This window comes from Equus caballus, chromosome X, assembly GCF_041296265.1.
Source record: "Equus caballus isolate H_3958 breed thoroughbred chromosome X, TB-T2T, whole genome shotgun sequence".
NCBI classification, from domain to species: Eukaryota; Metazoa; Chordata; class Mammalia; order Perissodactyla; family Equidae; genus Equus; species Equus caballus.
The window spans coordinates 57,817,589-57,836,631 of record NC_091715.1 but is presented as its reverse complement, the minus strand read 5'-3'; positions in this window follow the sequence as shown (position 1 = coordinate 57,836,631).

Sequence of the window (19,043 nt, the reverse complement as noted above, 5' to 3'; positions counted from 1 at the left end):
GTAGCACACCCAGAGCAGAAGTCCTACTTCAGCCAGATCAGGCCTGCAAAGAAACTGCGTTTCACAGGCCTTTGGAAGAGATGTTCCCGGTAGGCTGTAAGAGCACTGTGCCGAGCGAGTTGTTTCTTAGCTTCCCAAAGAGCTGGAAGCAAGATGCTGTGGGGCCCAACTCGCCCTTTGGAAAGAAGCCTGCACGTTGTGCCTTTCAGCTCTAGGGCAAAGTAGCACACCCAGAGCAGAAGTCCTACTTCAGCCAGATCAGGCCTGCAAAGAAACTGCGTTTCACAGGCCTTTGGAAGACATGTTCCCACTAGGCTGTAAGAGCACTGTGCAGAGCGAGTTGTTTCTTAGCTTCCCAAAGAGCTGGAAGCAAGATGCTGTGGGGCCCAACTCGCCCTTTGGAAAGAAGCCTGCACGTTGTGCCTTTCAGCTCTAGGGCAAAGTAGCACACCCAGAGCAGAAGTCCTACTTCAGCCAGATCAGGCCTGCAAAGAAACTGCGTTTCACAGGCCTTTGGAAGACATGTTCCCACTAGGCTGTAAGAGCACTGTGCAGAGCGAGTTGTTTCTTAGCTTCCCAAAGAGCTGGAAGCAAGATGCTGTGGGGCCCAACTCGCCCTTTGGAAAGAAGCCTGCACGTTGTGCCTTTCAGCTCTAGGGCAAAGTAGCACACCCAGAGCAGAAGTCCTACTTGAGCCAGATCAGGCTTGCAAAGAAACTGCGTTTCACAGGCCTTTGGAAGAGATGTTCCCGGTAGGCTGTAAGAGCACTGTGCCGAGCGAGTTGTTTCTTAGCTTCCCAAAGAGCTGGAAGCAAGATGCTGTGGGGCCCAACTCGCCCTTTGGAAAGAAGCCTGCACGTTGTGCCTTTCAGCTCTAGGGCAAAGTAGCACACCCAGAGCAGAAGTCCTACTTCAGCCAGATCAGGCCTGCAAAGAAACTGCGTTTCACAGGCCTTTGGAAGACATGTTCCCACTAGGCTGTAAGAGCACTGTGCAGAGCGAGTTGTTTCTTAGCTTCCCAAAGAGCTGGAAGCAAGATGCTGTGGGGCCCAACTCGCCCTTTGGAAAGAAGCCTGCACGTTGTGCCTTTCAGCTCTAGGGCAAAGTAGCACACCCAGAGCAGAAGTCCTACTTCAGCCAGATCAGGCCTGCAAAGAAACTGCGTTTCACAGGCCTTTGGAAGAGATGTTCCCGGTAGGCTGTAAGAGCACTGTGCAGAGCGAGTGGTTTCTTAGCTTCCCAAAGAGCTGGAAGCAAGATGCTGTGGGGCCCAACTCGCCCTTTGGAAAGAAGCCTGCACGTTGTGCCTTTCAGCTCAAGGGCAAAGTAGCACACCCAGAGCAGAAGTCCTACTTCAGCCAGATCAGGCCTGCAAAGAAACTGCGTTTCACAGGCCTTTGGAAGAGATGTTCCCGGTAGGCTGTAAGAGCACTGTGCAGAGCGAGTTGTTTCTTAGCTTCCCAAAGAGCTGGAAGCAAGATGTTTTGGGGCCCAACTCGCCCTTTGGAAAGAAGCCTGCACGTTGTGCGTTTCAGCTCTAGGGCAATGTAGCACACCCAGAGCAGAAGTCCTACTTCTGCCAGATCATGCCTGCAAAGAACTGCGTTCCAAAGGCATTTGCAGGATATGTTGCAGGATGGCTGTAAGAGAGGAGTGCAGAGCGAGTTGTTTCTTATCTTCCCAAAGAGCTGGAAGCAAGATGCTGTGGGGCCCAACTCGCCCTTTGGAAAGAAGCCTGCACGTTGTGCCTTTCAGCTCTAGGGCAAAGTAGCACACCCAGAGCAGAAGTCCTACTTCAGCCAGATCAGGCCTGCAAAGAAACTGCGTTTCACAGGCCTTTGGAAGAGATGTTCCTGGTAGGCTGTAAGAGCACTGTGCAGAGAGAGTTGTTTCTTAGCTGCCCAAAGAGCTGGAAGCAAGATGCTGTGGGGCCCAACTCGCCCTTTGGAAAGAAGCCTGCACGTTGTGCCTTTCAGCTCTAGGGCAATGTAGCACACCCAGAGCAGAAGTCCTACTTCAGCCAGATCAGGCCTGCAAAGAAACTGCGTTTCACAGGCCTTTGGAAGAGATGCTCCCGGTAGGCTGTAAGAGCACTGTGCAGAGCGAGTTGTTTCTTAGCTTCCCAAAGAGCTGGAAGCAAGATGCTGTGGGGCCCAACTCGCCCTTTGGAAAGAAGCCTGCACGTTGTGCCTTTCAGCTCTAGGGCAATGTAGCACACCCAGAGCAGAAGTCCTACTTCAGCCAGATCAGGCCTGCAAAGAAACTGCGTTTCACAGGCCTTTGGAAGAGATGTTCCCACTACGGTGTAAGAGCACTGAGCAGAGCGAGTTGTTTCTAAGCTTCCCAAAGAGCTGGAAGCAAGATGCTGTGGGGCCCAACTCGCCCTTTGAAAAGAAGCCTGCACGTTGTGCCTTTCAGCTCTAGGGCAATGTAGCACACCCAGAGCAGAAGTCCTACTTCAGCCAGATCAGGCCTGCAAAGAAACTGCGTTTCACAGGCCTTTGGAAGAGATGTTCCCGGTAGGCTGTAAGAGCACTGTGCAGAGCGAGTTGTTTCTTAGCTTCCCAAAGAGCTGGAAGCAAGATGCTGTGGGGCCCAACTCGCCCTTTGGAAAGAAGCCTGCACGTTGTGCCTTTCAGCTCTAGGGCAAAGTAGCACACCCAGAGCAGAAGTCCTACTTCAGCCAGATCAGGCCTGCAAAGAAACTGCGTTTCACAGGCCTTTGGAAGACATGTTCCCACTAGGCTGTAAGAGCACTGTGCAGAGCGAGTTGTTTCTTAGCTTCCCAAAGAGCTGGAAGCAAGATGCTGTGGGGCCCAACTCGCCCTTTGGAAAGAAGCCTGCACGTTGTGGCTTTCAGCTCTAGGGCAAAGTAGCACACCCAGAGCAGAAGTCCTACTTCAGCCAGATCAGGCCTGCAAAGAAACTGCGTTTCACAGGCCTTTGGAAGACATGTTCCCACTAGGCTGTAAGAGCACTGTGCAGAGCGAGTTGTTTCTTAGCTTCCCAAAGAGCTGGAAGCAAGATGCTGTGGGGCCCAACTCGCCCTTTGGAAAGAAGCCTGCACGTTGTGCCTTTCAGCTCTAGGGCAAAGTAGCACACCCAGAGCAGAAGTCCTACTTCAGCCAGATCAGGCCTGCAAAGAAACTGCGTTTCACAGGCCTTTGGAAGTGATGTTCCCGGTAGGCTGTAAGAGCACTGTGCAGAGCGAGTTGTTTCTTAGCTTCCCAAAGAGCTGGAAGCAAGATGCTGTGGGGCCCAACTCGCCCTTTGGAAAGAAGCCAGCACGTTGTGCCTTTCAGCTCTAGGGCAAAGTAGCACACCCAGAGCAGAAGTCCTACTTCAGCCAGATCAGGCCTGCAAAGAAACTGCGTTTCACAGGCCTTTGGAAGTGATGTTCCCGGTAGGCTGTAAGAGCACTGTGCCGAGCGAGTTGTTTCTTAGCTTCCCAAAGAGCTGGAAGCAAGATGCTGTGGGGCCCAACTCGCCCTTTGGAAAGAAGCCTGCACATTGTGCCTTTCAGCTCTAGGGCAATGTAGCACACCCAGAGCAGAAGTCCTACTTCAGCCAGATCAGGCCTGCAAAGAAACTGCGTTTCACAGGCCTTTGGAAGAGATGTTCCCACTACGGTGTAAGAGCACTGAGCAGAGCGAGTTGTTTCTAAGCTTCCCAAAGAGCTGGAAGCAAGATGCTGTGGGGCCCAACTCGCCCTTTGGAAAGAAGCCTGCACGTTGTGCCTTTCAGCTCTAGGGCAATGTAGCACACCCAGAGCAGAAGTCCTACTTCAGCCAGATCAGGCCTGCAAAGAAACTGCGTTTCACAGGCCTTTGGAAGAGATGTTCCCGGTAGGCTGTAAGAGCACTGTGCAGAGCGAGTTGTTTCTTAGCTTCCCAAAGAGCTGGAAGCAAGATGCTGTGGGGCCCAACTCGCCCTTTGGAAAGAAGCCAGCACGTTGTGCCTTTCAGCTCTAGGGCAAAGTAGCACACCCAGAGCAGAAGTCCTACTTCAGCCAGATCAGGCCTGCAAAGAAACTGCGTTTCACAGGCCTTTGGAAGACATGTTCCCGGTAGGCTGTAAGAGCACTGTGCAGAGCGAGTTGTTTCTTAGCTTCCCAAAGAGCTGGAAGCAAGATGCTGTGGGGCCCAACTCGCCCTTTGGAAAGAAGCCTGCACGTTGTGCCTTTCAGCTCTAGGGCAAAGTAGCACACCCAGAGCAGAAGTCCTACTTCAGCCAGATCAGGCCTGCAAAGAAACTGCGTTTCACAGGCCTTTGGAAGACATGTTCCCACTAGGCTGTAAGAGCACTGTGCAGAGCGAGTTGTTTCTTATCTTCCCAAAGAGCTGGAAGCAAGATGCTGTGGGGCCCAAATCGCCCTTTGGAAAGAAGCCTGCACGTTGTGCCTTTCAGCTCTAGGGCAAAGTAGCACACCCAGAGCAGAAGTCCTACTTCAGCCAGATCAGGCCTGCAAAGAAACTGCGTTTCACAGGCCTTTGGAAGACATGTTCCCACTAGGCTGTAAGAGCACTGTGCAGAGCGAGTTGTTTCTTAGCTTCCCAAAGAGCTGGAAGCAAGATGCTGTGGGGCCCAACTCGCCCTTGGGAAAGAAGCCTGCACGTTGTGCCTTTCAGCTCTAGGGCAAAGTAGCACACCCAGAGCAGAAGTCCTACTTGAGCCAGATCAGGCCTGCAAAGAAACTGCGTTTCACAGGCCTTTGGAAGACATGTTCCCACTAGGCTGTAAGAGCACTGTGCAGAGCGAGTTGTTTCTTAGCTTCCCAAAGAGCTGGAAGCAAGATGCTGTGGGGCCCAACTCGCCCTTTGGAAAGAAGCCTGCACATTGTGCCTTTCAGCTCTAGGGCAAACTAGCACACCCAGAGCAGAAGTCCTACTTCAGCCAGATCAGGCCTGCAAAGAAACTGCGTTTCACAGGCCTTTGGAAGACATGTTCCCGGTAGGCTGTAAGAGCACTGTGCCGAGCGAGTTGTTTCTTAGCTTCCCAAAGAGCTGGAAGCAAGATGCTGTGGGGCCCAACTCGCCCTTTGGAAAGAAGCCTGCACGTTGTGCCTTTCAGCTCTAGGGCAAAGTAGCACACCCAGAGCAGAAGTCCTACTTCAGCCAGATCAGGCCTGCAAAGAAACTGCGTTTCACAGGCCTTTGGAAGACATGTTCCCGGTAGGCTGTAAGAGCACTGTGCAGAGCGAGTTGTTTCTTAGCTTCCCAAAGAGCTGGAAGCAAGATGCTGTGGGGCCCAACTCGCCCTTTGGAAAGAAGCCTGCACGTTGTGCCTTTCAGCTCTAGGGCAAAGTAGCACACCCAGAGCAGAAGTCCTACTTGAGCCAGATCAGGCCTGCAAAGAAACTGCGTTTCACAGGCCTTTGGAAGACATGTTCCCACTAGGCTGTAAGAGCACTGTGCAGAGCGAGTTGTTTCTTAGCTTCCCAAAGTCTGGAAGCAAGATGCTGTGGGGCCCAACTCGCCCTTTGGAAAGAAGCCTGCACATTGTGCCTTTCAGCTCTAGGGCAAAGTAGCACACCCAGAGCAGAAGTCCAACTTCAGCCAGATCAGGCCTGCAAAGAAACTGCGTTTCACAGGCCTTTGGAAGACATGTTCCCGGTAGGCTGTATGAGCACTGTGCCGAGCGAGTTGTTTCTTAGCTTCCCAAAGAGCTGGAAGCAAGATGCTGTGGGGCCCAACTCGCCCTTTGGAAAGAAGCCTGCACGTTGTGCCTTTCAGCTCTAGGGCAAAGTAGCACACCCAGAGCAGAAGTCCTACTTCAGCCAGATCAGGCCTGCAAAGAAACTGCGTTTCACAGGCCTTTGGAAGACATGTTCCCGGTAGGCTGTAAGAGCACTGTGCAGAGCGAGTTGTTTCTTAGCTTCCCAAAGAGCTGGAAGCAAGATGCTGTGGGGCCCAACTCGCCCTTTGGAAAGAAGCCTGCACGTTGTGCCTTTCAGCTCTAGGGCAAAGTAGCACACCCAGAGCAGAAGTCCTACTTCAGCCAGATCAGGCCTGCAAAGAAACTGCGTTTCACAGGCCTTTGGAAGACATGTTCCCACTAGGCTGTAAGAGCACTGTGCAGAGCGAGTTGTTTCTTAGCTTCCCAAAGAGCTGGAAGCAAGATGCTGTGGGGCCCAACTCGCCCTTTGGAAAGAAGCCTGCACGTTGTGCCTTTCAGCTCTAGGGCAAAGTAGCACACCCAGAGCAGAAGTCCTACTTCAGCCAGATCAGGCCTGCAAAGAAACTGCGTTTCACAGGCCTTTGGAAGAGATGTTCCCGGTAGGCTGTCAGAGCACTGTGCAGAGCGAGTTGTTTCTTAGCTTCCCAAAGAGCTGGAAGCAAGATGCTGTGGGGCCCAACTCGCCCTTTGGAAAGAAGCCTGCACGTTGTGCCTTTCAGCTCTAGGGCAAAGTAGCACACCCAGAGCAGAAGTCCTACTTCAGCCAGATCAGGCCTGCAAAGAAACTGCGTTTCACAGGCCTTTGGAAGACATGTTCCCGGTAGGCTGTAAGAGCACTGTGCAGAGCGAGTTGTTTCTTAGCTTCCCAAAGAGCTGGAAGCAAGATGCTGTGGGGCCCAACTCGCCCTTTGGAAAGAAGCCTGCACGTTGTGCCTTTCAGCTCTAGGGCAAAGTAGCACACCCAGAGCAGAAGTCCTACTTCAGCCAGATCAGGCCTGCAAAGAAACTGCGTTTCACAGGCCTTTGGAAGACATGTTCCCACTAGGCTGTAAGAGCACTGTGCAGAGCGAGTTGTTTCTTAGCTTCCCAAAGAGCTGGAAGCAAGATGCTGTGGGGCCCAACTCGCCCTTTGGAAAGAAGCCTGCACGTTGTGCCTTTCAGCTCTAGGGCAAAGTAGCACACCCAGAGCAGAAGTCCTACTTCAGCCAGATCAGGCCTGCAAAGAAACTGCGTTTCACAGGCCTTTGGAAGACATGTTCCCACTAGGCTGTAAGAGCACTGTGCAGAGCGAGTTGTTTCTTAGCTTCCCAAAGAGCTGGAAGCAAGATGCTGTGGGGCCCAACTCACCCTTTGGAAAGAAGCCTGCACGTTGTGCCTTTCAGCTCTAGGGCAAAGTAGCACACCCAGAGCAGAAGTCCTACTTCAGCCAGATCAGGCCTGCAAAGAAACTGCGTTTCACAGGCCTTTGGAAGACATGTTCCCACTAGGCTGTAAGAGCACTGTGCCGAGCGAGTTGTTTCTTAGCTTCCCAAAGAGCTGGAAGCAAGATGCTGTGGGGCCCAACTCGCCCTTTGGAAAGAAGCCTGCACGTTGTGCCTTTCAGCTCTAGGGCAAAGTAGCACACCCAGAGCAGAAGTCCTACTTGAGCCAGATCAGGCCTGCAAAGAAACTGCGTTTCACAGGCCTTTGGAAGACATGTTCCCACTAGGCTGTAAGAGCACTGTGCAGAGCGAGTTGTTTCTTAGCTTCCCAAAGAGCTGGAAGCAAGATGCTGTGGGGCCCAACTCGCCCTTTGGAAAGAAGCCTGCACATTGTGCCTTTCAGCTGTAGGGCAAAGTAGCACACCCAGAGCAGAAGTCCTACTTCAGCCAGATCAGGCCTGCAAAGAAACTGCGTTTCACAGGCCTTTGGAAGACATGTTCACGGTAGGCTGTAAGAGCACTGTGCCGAGCGAGTTGTTTCTTAGCTTCCCAAAGAGCTGGAAGCAAGATGCTGTGGGGCCCAACTCGCCCTTTGGAAAGAAGCCTGCACGTTGTGCCTTTCAGCTCTAGGGCAATGTAGCACACCCAGAGCAGAAGTCCTACTTCAGCCAGATCAGGCCTGCAAAGAAACTGCGTTTCACAGGCCTTTGGAAGACATGTTCCCGGTAGGCTGTAAGAGCACTGTGCAGAGCGAGTTGTTTCTTAGCTTCCCAAAGAGCTGGAAGCAAGATGCTGTGGGGCCCAACTCGCGTTTTGGAAAGAAGCCTGCACGTTGTGCCTTTCAGCTCTAGGGCAAAGTAGCACACCCAGAGCAGAAGTCCTACTTCAGCCAGATCAGGCCTGCAAAGAAACTGCGTTTCACAGGCCTTTGGAAGACATGTTCCCACTAGGCTGTAAGAGCACTGTGCAGAGCGAGTTGTTTCTTAGCTTCCCAAAGAGCTGGAAGCAAGATGCTGTGGGGCCCAACTCGCCCTTTGGAAAGAAGCCTGCACGTTGTGCCTTTCAGCTCTAGGGCAAAGTAGCACACACAGAGCAGAAGTCCTACTTGAGCCAGATCAGGCCTGCAAAGAAACTGCGTTTCACAGGCCTTTGGAAGACATGTTCCCGGTAGGCTGTAAGAGCACTGTGCAGAGCGAGTTGTTTCTTAGCTTCCCAAAGAGCTGGAAGCAAGATGCTGTGGGGCCCAACTCGCCCTTTGGAAAGAAGCCTGCACGTTGTGCCTTTCAGCTCTAGGGCAAAGTAGCACACCCAGAGCAGAAGTCCTACTTCAGCCAGATCAGGCCTGCAAAGAAACTGCGTTTCACAGGCCTTTGGAAGACATGTTCCCACTAGGCTGTAAGAGCACTGTGCAGAGCGAGTTGTTTCTTAGCTTCCCAAAGAGCTGGAAGCAAGATGCTGTGGGGCCCAACTCGCCCTTTGGAAAGAAGCCTGCACGTTGTGCCTTTCAGCTCTAGGGCAAAGTAGCACACCCAGAGCAGAAGTCCTACTTCAGCCAGATCAGGCCTGCAAAGAAACTGCGTTTCACAGGCCTTTGGAAGAGATGTTCCCGGTAGGCTGTAAGAGCACTGTGCAGAGCGAGTGGTTTCTTAGCTTCCCATAGAGCTGGAAGCAAGATGCTGTGGGGCCCAACTCGCCCTTTGGAAAGAAGCCTGCACGTTGTGCCTTTCAGCTCTAGGGCAAAGTAGCACACCCAGAGCAGAAGTCCTACTTCAGCCAGATCAGGCCTGCAAAGAAACTGCATTTCACAGGCCTTTGGAAGACATGTTCCCGGTAGGCTGTAAGAGCACTGTGCAGAGCGAGTTGTTTCTTAGCTTCCCAAAGAGCTGGAAGCAAGATGCTGTGGGGCCCAACTCGCCCTTTGGAAAGAAGCCTGCACGTTGTGCCTTTCAGCTCTAGGGCAAAGTAGCACACCCAGAGCAGAAGTCCTACTTCAGCCAGATCAGGCATGCAAAGAAACTGCGTTTCACAGGCCTTTGGAAGACATGTTCCCGGTAGGCTGTAAGAGCACTGTGCAGAGCGAGTTGTTTCTTATCTTCCCAAAGAGCTGGAAGCAAGATGCTGTGGGGCCCAACTCGCCCTTTGGAAAGAAGCCTGCACGTTGTGACTTTCAGCTCTAGGGCAATGTAGCACACCCAGAGCAGAACTCCTACTTCAGCCAGATCAGGCCTGCAAAGAAACTGCGTTTCACAGGCCTTTGGAAGAGATGCTCCCGGTAGGCTGTAAGAGCACTGTGCAGAGCGAGTTGTTTCTTAGCTTCCCAAAGAGCTGGAAGCAAGATGCTGTGGGGCCCAACTCGCCCTTTGGAAAGAAGCCTGCACGTTGTGCCTTTCAGCTCACGGGCAATGTAGCACACCCAGAGCAGAAGTCCTACTTCAGCCAGATCAGGCCTGCAAAGAAACTGCGTTTCACAGGCCTTTGGAAGAGATGTTCCCACTACGGTGTAAGAGCACTGAGCAGAGCGAGTTGTTTCTAAGCTTCCCAAAGAGCTGGAAGCACGATGCTGTGGGGCCCAACTCGCCCTTTGGAAAGAAGCCTGCACGTTGTGCCTTTCAGCTCTAGGGCAAAGTAGCACACCCACAGCAGAAGTCCTACTTCAGCCAGATCAGGCCTGTAAAGAAACTGTGTTTCACAGGCCTTTGGAAGAGATGTTCCCGGTAGGCTGTAAGAGCACTGTGCAGAGCGAGTTGTTTCTTAGCTTCCCAATGAGCTGGAAGCAAGATGTTTTGGGGCCCAACTCGCCCTTTGGAAAGAAGCCTGCACGTTGTGCCTTTCAGCTCTAGGGCAATGTAGCACACCCAGAGCAGAAGTCCTACTTCTGCCAGATCAGGCCTGCAAAGAAACTGCGTTTCACAGGCCTTTGGAAGACATGTTCCCGGTAGGCTGTATGAGCACTGTGCAGAGCGAGTTGTTTCTTAGCTTCCCAAAGAGCTGGAAGCAAGATGCTGTGGGGCCCAAATCGCCCTTTGGAAAGAAGCCTGCACGTTGTGCCTTTCAGCTCTAGGGCAATGTAGCACACCCAGAGCAGAAGTCCTACTTCAGCCAGATCAGGCCTGCAAAGAAACTGCGTTTCACAGGCCTTTGGAAGAGATGTTCCCGGTAGGCTGTAAGAGCACTGTGCCGAGCGAGTTGTTTCTTAGCTTCCCAAAGAGCTGGAAGCAAGATGCTGTGGGGCCCAACTCGCCCTTTGGAAAGAAGCCTGCACGTTGTGCCTTTCAGCTCTAGGGCAAAGTAGCACACCCAGAGCAGAAGTCCTACTTCAGCCAGATCAGGCCTGCAAAGAAACTGCGTTTCACAGGCCTTTGGAAGACATGTTCCCGGTAGGCTGTAAGAGCACTGTGCAGAGCGAGTTGTTTCTTAGCTTCCCAAAGAGCTGGAAGCAAGATGCTGTGGGGCCCAACTCGCCCTTTGGAAAGAAGCCTGCACGTTGTGCCTTTCAGCTCTAGGGCAAAGTAGCACACCCAGAGCAGAAGTCCTACTTCAGCCAGATCAGGCCTGCAAAGAAACTGCGTTTCACAGGCCTTTGGAAGACATGTTCCCACTAGGCTGTAAGAGCACTGTGCAGAGCGAGTTGTTTCTTAGCTTCCCAAAGAGCTGGAAGCAAGATGCTGTGGGGCCCAACTCGCCCTTTGGAAAGAAGCCTGCACGTTGTGCCTTTCAGCTCTAGGGCAAAGTAGCACACCCAGAGCAGAAGTCCTACTTCAGCCAGATCAGGCCTGCAAAGAAACTGCGTTTCACAGGCCTTTGGAAGACATGTTCCCACTAGGCTGTAAGAGCACTGTGCAGAGCGAGTTGTTTCTTAGCTTCCCAAAGAGCTGGAAGCAAGATGCTGTGGGGCCCAACTCGCCCTTTGGAAAGAAGCCTGCACGTTGTGCCTTTCAGCTCTAGGGCAAAGTAGCACACCCAGAGCAGAAGTCCTACTTCAGCCAGATCAGGCCTGCAAAGAAACTGCGTTTCACAGGCCTTTGGAAGAGATGTTCCCGGTAGGCTGTAAGAGCACTGTGCCGAGCGAGTTGTTTCTTAGCTTCCCAAAGAGCTGGAAGCAAGATGCTGTGGGGCCCAACTCGCCCTTTGGAAAGAAGCCTGCACGTTGTGACTTTCAGCTCTAGGGCAAAGTAGCACACCCAGAGCAGAAGTCCTACTTCAGCCAGATCAGGCCTGCAAAGAAACTGCGTTTCACAGGCCTTTGGAAGACATGTTCCCACTAGGCTGTAAGAGCACTGTGCAGAGCGAGTTGTTTCTTATCTTCCCAAAGAGCTGGAAGCAAGATGCTGTGGGGCCCAACTCGCCCTTTGGAAAGAAGCCTGCACGTTGTGCCTTTCAGCTCTAGGGCAAAGTAGCACACCCAGAGCAGAAGTCCTACTTCAGCCAGATCAGGCCTGCAAAGAAACTGCGTTTCACAGGCCTTTGGAAGAGATGTTCCCGGTAGGCTGTAAGAGCACTGTGCAGAGCGAGTTGTTTCTTAGCTTCCCAAAGAGCTGGAAGCAAGATGCTGTGGGGCCCAACTCGCCCTTTGGAAAGAAGCCTGCACGTTGTGCCTTTCAGCTCTAGGGCAAAGTAGCACACCCAGAGCAGAAGTCCTACTTCAGCCAGATCAGGCCTGCAAAGAAACTGCGTTTCACAGGCCTTTGGAAGACATGTTCCCACTAGGCTGTAAGAGCACTGTGCAGAGCGAGTTGTTTCTTAGCTTCCCAAAGAGCTGGAAGCAAGATGCTGTGGGGCCCAACTCGCCCTTTGGAAAGAAGCCTGCACGTTGTGCCTTTCAGCTCTAGGGCAAAGTAGCACACCCAGAGCAGAAGTCCTACTTCAGCCAGATCAGGCCTGCAAAGAAACTGCGTTTCACAGGCCTTTGGAAGACATGTTCCCACTAGGCTGTAAGAGCACTGTGCAGAGCGAGTTGTTTCTTAGCTTCCCAAAGAGCTGGAAGCAAGATGCTGTGGGGCCCAACTCGCCCTTTGGAAAGAAGCCTGCACGTTGTGCCTTTCAGCTCTAGGGCAAAGTAGCACACCCAGAGCAGAAGTCCTACTTGAGCCAGATCAGGCTTGCAAAGAAACTGCGTTTCACAGGCCTTTGGAAGAGATGTTCCCGGTAGGCTGTAAGAGCACTGTGCCGAGCGAGTTGTTTCTTAGCTTCCCAAAGAGCTGGAAGCAAGATGCTGTGGGGCCCAACTCGCCCTTTGGAAAGAAGCCTGCACGTTGTGCCTTTCAGCTCTAGGGCAAAGTAGCACACCCAGAGCAGAAGTCCTACTTCAGCCAGATCAGGCCTGCAAAGAAACTGCGTTTCACAGGCCTTTGGAAGACATGTTCCCACTAGGCTGTAAGAGCACTGTGCAGAGCGAGTTGTTTCTTAGCTTCCCAAAGAGCTGGAAGCAAGATGCTGTGGGGCCCAACTCGCCCTTTGGAAAGAAGCCTGCACGTTGTGCCTTTCAGCTCTAGGGCAAAGTAGCACACCCAGAGCAGAAGTCCTACTTCAGCCAGATCAGGCCTGCAAAGAAACTGCGTTTCACAGGCCTTTGGAAGAGATGTTCCCGGTAGGCTGTAAGAGCACTGTGCAGAGCGAGTGGTTTCTTAGCTTCCCAAAGAGCTGGAAGCAAGATGCTGTGGGGCCCAACTCGCCCTTTGGAAAGAAGCCTGCACGTTGTGCCTTTCAGCTCAAGGGCAAAGTAGCACACCCAGAGCAGAAGTCCTACTTCAGCCAGATCAGGCCTGCAAAGAAACTGCGTTTCACAGGCCTTTGGAAGAGATGTTCCCGGTAGGCTGTAAGAGCACTGTGCAGAGCGAGTTGTTTCTTAGCTTCCCAAAGAGCTGGAAGCAAGATGCTGTGGGGCCCAACTCGCCCTTTGGAAAGAAGCCTGCACGTTGTGCCTTTCAGCTCTAGGGCAAAGTAGCACACCCAGAGCAGAAGTCCTACTTCAGCCAGATCAGGCCTGCAAAGAAACTGCGTTTCACAGGCCTTTGGAAGACATGTTCCCGGTAGGCTGTAAGAGCACTGTGCAGAGCGAGTTGTTTCTTAGCTTCCCAAAGAGCTGGAAGCAAGATGCTGTGGGGCCCAACTCGCCCTTTGGAAAGAAGCCTGCACGTTGTGCCTTTCAGCTCTAGGGCAAAGTAGCACACCCAGAGCAGAAGTCCTACTTCAGCCAGATCAGGCCTGCAAAGAAACTGCGTTTCACAGGCCTTTGGAAGAGATGTTCCCGGTAGGCTGTAAGAGCACTGTGCAGAGCGAGTTGTTTCTTAGCTTCCCAAAGAGCTGGAAGCAAGATGCTGTGGGGCCCAACTCGCCCTTTGGAAAGAAGCCTGCACGTTGTGCCTTTCAGCTCTAGGGCAAAGTAGCACACCCAGAGCAGAAGTCCTACTTCAGCCAGATCAGGCCTGCAAAGAAACTGCGTTTCACAGGCCTTTGGAAGACATGTTCCCACTAGGCTGTAAGAGCACTGTGCAGAGCGAGTTGTTTCTTAGCTTCCCAAAGAGCTGGAAGCAAGATGCTGTGGGGCCCAACTCGCCCTTTGGAAAGAAGCCTGCACGTTGTGCCTTTCAGCTCTAGGGCAAAGTAGCACACCCAGAGCAGAAGTCCTACTTCAGCCAGATCAGGCCTGCAAAGAAACTGCGTTTCACAGGCCTTTGGAAGACATGCTCCCACTAGGCTGTAAGAGCACTGTGCAGAGCGAGTTGTTTCTTAGCTTCCCAAAGAGCTGGAAGCAAGATGCTGTGGGGCCCAACTCGCCCTTTGGAAAGAAGCCTGCACGTTGTGCCTTTCAGCTCTAGGGCAAAGTAGCACACCCAGAGCAGAAGTCCTACTTCAGCCAGATCAGGCCTGCAAAGAAACTGCGTTTCACAGGCCTTTGGAAGACATGTTCCCACTAGGCTGTAAGAGCACTGTGCAGAGCGAGTGGTTTCTTAGCTTCCCAAAGAGCTGGAAGCAAGATGCTGTGGGGCCCAACTCGCCCTTTGGAAAGAAGCCTGCACGTTGTGCCTTTCAGCTCTAGGGCAAAGTAGCACACCCAGAGCAGAAGTCCTACTTCAGCCAGATCAGGCCTGCAAAGAAACTGCGTTTCACAGGCCTTTGGAAGAGATGTTCCCGGTAGGCTGTAAGAGCACTGTGCAGAGCGAGTTGTTTCTTAGCTTCCCAAAGAGCTGGAAGCAAGATGCTGTGGGGCCCAACTCGCCCTTTGGAAAGAAGCCTGCACGTTGTGCCTTTCAGCTCTAGGGCAAAGTAGCACACCCAGAGCAGAAGTCCTACTTCAGCCAGATCAGGCCTGCAAAGAAACTGCGTTTCACAGGCCTTTGGAAGAGATGTTCGCACTAGGCTGTAAGAGCACTGTGCCGAGCGAGTTGTTTCTTAGCTTCCCAAAGAGCTGGAAGCAAGATGCTGTAGGGCCCAACTCGCCCTTTGGAAAGAAGCCTGCACGTTGTGCCTTTCAGCTCTAGGGCAAAGTAGCACACCCAGAGCAGAAGTCCTACTTCAGCCAGATCAGGCCTGCAAAGAAACTGCGTTTCACAGTCCTTTGGAAGACATGTTCCCACTAGGCTGTAAGAGCACTGTGCAGAGCGAGTTGTTTCTTAGCTTCCCAAAGAGCTGGAAGCAAGATGCTGTGGGGCCCAACTCGCCCTTTGGAAAGAAGCCTGCACGTTGTGCCTTTCAGCTCTAGGGCAAAGTAGCACACCCAGAGCAGAAGTCCTACTTCAGCCAGATCAGGCCTGCAAAGAAACTGCGTTTCACAGGCCTTTGGAAGACATGTTCCCACTAGGCTGTAAGAGCACTGTGCAGAGCGAGTTGTTTCTTAGCTTCCCAAAGAGCTGGAAGCAAGATGCTGTGGGGCCCAACTCGCCCTTTGGAAAGAAGCCTGCACGTTGTGCCTTTCAGCTCTAGGGCAATGTAGCACACCCAGAGCAGAAGTCCTACTTCTGCCAGATCAGGCCTGCAAAGAAACTGCGTTTCACAGGCCTTTGGAAGAGATGTTCCCGGTAGGCTGTAAGAGCACTGTGCAGAGCGAGTTGTTTCTTAGCTTCCCAAAGAGCTGGAAGCAAGATGCTGTGGGGCCCAACTCGCCCTTTGGAAAGCAGCCTGCACGTTGTGACTTTCAGCTCTAGGGCAATGTAGCACACCCAGAGCAGAAGTTCTACTTCTGCCAGATCAGGCCTGCAAAGAAACTGCGTTTCACAGGCCTTTGGAAGAGATGTTCCCGGTAGGCTGTAAGAGCACTGTGCAGAGCGAGTTGTTTCTTAGCTTCCCAAAGAGCTGGAAGCAAGATGCTGTGGGGCCCAACTCGCCCTTTGGAAAGAAGCCTGCACGTTGTGCCTTTCAGCTCTAGGGCAAAGTAGCACACCCAGAGCAGAAGTCCTACTTCAGCCAGATCAGGCCTGCAAAGAAACTGCGTTTCACAGGCCTTTGGAAGACATGTTCCCACTAGGCTGTAAGAGCACTGTGCAGAGCGAGTTGTTTCTTAGCTTCCCAAAGAGCTGGAAGCAAGATGCTGTGGGGCCCAACTCGCCCTTTGGAAAGAAGCCTGCACGTTGTGCCTTTCAGCTCTAGGGCAAAGTAGCACACCCAGAGCAGAAGTCCTACTTCAGCCAGATCAGGCCTGCAAAGAAACTGCGTTTCACAGGCCTTTGGAAGAGATGTTCCCGGTAGGCTGTAAGAGCACTGTGCAGAGCGAGTTGTTTCTTAGCTTCCCAAAGAGCTGGAAGCAAGATGCTGTGGGGCCCAACTCGCCCTTTGGAAAGAAGCCTGCACGTTGTGCCTTTCAGCTCTAGGGCAAAGTAGCACACCCAGAGCAGAAGTCCTACTTCAGCCAGATCAGGCCTGCAAAGAAACTGCGTTTCACAGGCCTTTGGAAGAGATGTTCCCGGTAGGCTGTAAGAGCACTGTGCAGAGCGAGTTGTTTCTTAGCTTCCCAAAGAGCTGGAAGCAAGATGCTGTGGGGCCCAACTCGCCCTTTGGAAAGAAGCCTGCACGTTGTGCCTTTCAGCTCTAGGGCAAAGTAGCACACCCAGAGCAGAAGTCCTACTTCAGCCAGATCAGGCCTGCAAAGAAACTGCGTTTCACAGGCCTTTGGAAGACATGTTCCCACTAGGCTGTAAGAGCACTGTGCAGAGCGAGTTGTTTCTTAGCTTCCCAAAGAGCTGGAAGCAAGATGCTGTGGGGCCCAACTCGCCCTTTGGAAAGAAGCCTGCACGTTGTGCCTTTCAGCTCTAGGGCAAAGTAGCACACCCAGAGCAGAAGTCCTACTTCAGCCAGATCAGGCCTGCAAAGAAACTGCGTTTCACAGGCCTTTGGAAGACATGTTCCCGGTAGGCTGTAAGAGCACTGTGCAGAGCGAGTTGTTTCTTAGCTTCCCAAAGAGCTGGAAGCAAGATGCTGTGGGGCCCAACTCGCCCTTTGGAAAGAAGCCTGCACGTTGTGCCTTTCAGCTCTAGGGCAAAGTAGCACACCCAGAGCAGAAGTCCTACTTCAGCCAGATCAGGCCTGCAAAGAAACTGCGTTTCACAGGCCTTTGGAAGACATGTTCCCACTAGGCTGTAAGAGCACTGTGCAGAGCGAGTGGTTTCTTAGCTTCCCAAAGAGCTGGAAGCAAGATGCTGTGGGGCCCAACTCGCCCTTTGGAAAGAAGCCTGCACGTTGTGCCTTTCAGCTCTAGGGCAATGTAGCACACCCAGAGCAGAAGTCCTACTTCTGCCAGATCAGGCCTGCAAAGAAACTGCGTTTCACAGGCCTTTGGAAGAGATGTTCCCTGTAGGCTGTAAGAGCACTGTGCAGAGCGAGTTGTTTCTTAGCTTCCCAAAGAGCTGGAAGCAAGATGCTGTGGGGCCCAACTCGCCCTTTGGAAAGCAGCCTGCACGTTGTGACTTTCAGCTCTAGGGCAATGTAGCACACCCAGAGCAGAAGTTCTACTTCTGCCAGATCAGGCCTGCAAAGAAACTGCGTTTCACAGGCCTTTGGAAGAGATGTTCCCGGTAGGCTGTAAGAGCACTGTGCCGAGCGAGTTGTTTCTTAGCTTCCCAAAGAGCTGGAAGCAAGATGCTGTGGGGCCCAACTCGCCCTTTGGAAAGAAGCCTGCACGTTGTGCCTTTCAGCTCTAGGGCAAAGTAGCACACCCAGAGCAGAAGTCCTACTTCAGCCAGATCAGGCCTGCAAAGAAACTGCGTTTCACAGGCCTTTGGAAGACATGTTCCCACTAGGCTGTAAGAGCACTGTGCAGAGCGAGTTGTTTCTTAGCTTCCCAAAGAGCTGGAAGCAAGATGCTGTGGGGCCCAACTCGCCCTTTGGAAAGAAGCCTGCACGTTGTGCCTTTCAGCTCTAGGGCAAAGTAGCACACCCAGAGCAGAAGTCCTACTTCAGCCAGATCAGGCCTGCAAAGAAACTGCGTTTCACAGGCCTTTGGAAGAGATGTTCCCGGTAGGCTGTAAGAGCACTGTGCAGAGCGAGTGGTTTCTTAGCTTCCCAAAGAGCTGGAAGCAAGATGCTGTGGGGCCCAACTCGCCCTTTGGAAAGAAGCCTGCACGTTGTGCCTTTCAGCTCTAGGGCAAAGTAGCACACCCAGAGCAGAAGTCCTACTTCAGCCAGATCAGGCCTGCAAAGAAACTGCATTTCACAGGCCTTTGGAAGACATGTTCCCGGTAGGCTGTAAGAGCACTGTGCAGAGCGAGTTGTTTCTTAGCTTCCCAAAGAGCTGGAAGCAAGATGCTGTGGGGCCCAACTTGCCCTTTGGAAAGAAGCCTACACGTTGTGCCTTTCAGCTCTAGGGCAAAGTAGCACACCCAGAGCAGAAGTCCTACTTCAGCCAGATCAGGCCTGCAAAGAAACTGCGTTTCACAGGCCTTTGGAAGACATGTTCCCACTAGGCTGTAAGAGCACTGTGCAGAGCGAGTTGTTTCTTAGCTTCCCAAAGAGCTGGAAGCAAGATGCTGTGGGGCCCAACTCGCCCTTTGGAAAGAAGCCTGCACGTTGTGCCTTTCAGCTCTAGGGCAAAGTAGCACACCCAGAGCAGAAGTCCTACTTCAGCCAGATCAGGCCTGCAAAGAAACTGCGTTTCACAGGCCTTTGGAAGACATGTTCCCGGTAGGCTGTAAGAGCACTGTGCAGAGCGAGTTGTTTCTTAGCTTCCCAAAGAGCTGGAAGCAAGATGCTGTTGGGCCCAACTCGCCCTTTGGAAAGAAGCCTGCACGTTGTGCCTTTCAGCTCTAGGGCAAAGTAGCACACCCAGAGCAGAAGTCCTACTTCAGCCAGATCAGGCCTGCAAAGAAACTGCGTTTCACAGGCCTTTGGAAGACATGTTCCCACTAGGCTGTAAGAGCACTGTGCAGAGCGAGTTGTTTCTTAGCTTCCCAAAGAGCTGGAAGCAAGATGCTGTGGGGCCCAACTCGCCCTTTGGAAAGAAGCCTGCACGTTGTGCCTTTCAGCTCTAGGGCAAAGTAGCACACCCAGAGCAGAAGTCCTACTTCAGCCAGATCAGGCCTGCAAAGAAACTGCGTTTCACAGGCCTTTGGAAGAGATGTTCCCGGTAGGCTGTAAGAGCACTGTGCAGAGCGAGTTGTTTCTTAGCTTCCCAAAGAGCTGGAAGCAAGATGCTGTGGGGCCCAACTCGCCCTTTGGAAAGAAGCCTGCACGTTGTGCCTTTCAGCTCTAGGGCAAAGTAGCACACCCAGAGCAGAAGTCCTACTTCAGCCAGATCAGGCCTGCAAAGAAACTGCGTTTCACAGGCCTTTGGAAGAGATGTTCCCACTAGGCTGTAAGAGCACTGTGCCGAGCGAGTTGTTTCTTAGCTTCCCAAAGAGCTGGAAGCAAGATGCTGTGGGGCCCAACTCGCCCTTTGGAAAGAAGCCTGCACGTTGTGCCTTTCAGCTCTAGGGCAAAGTAGCACACCCAGAGCAGAAGTCCTACTTGAGCCAGATC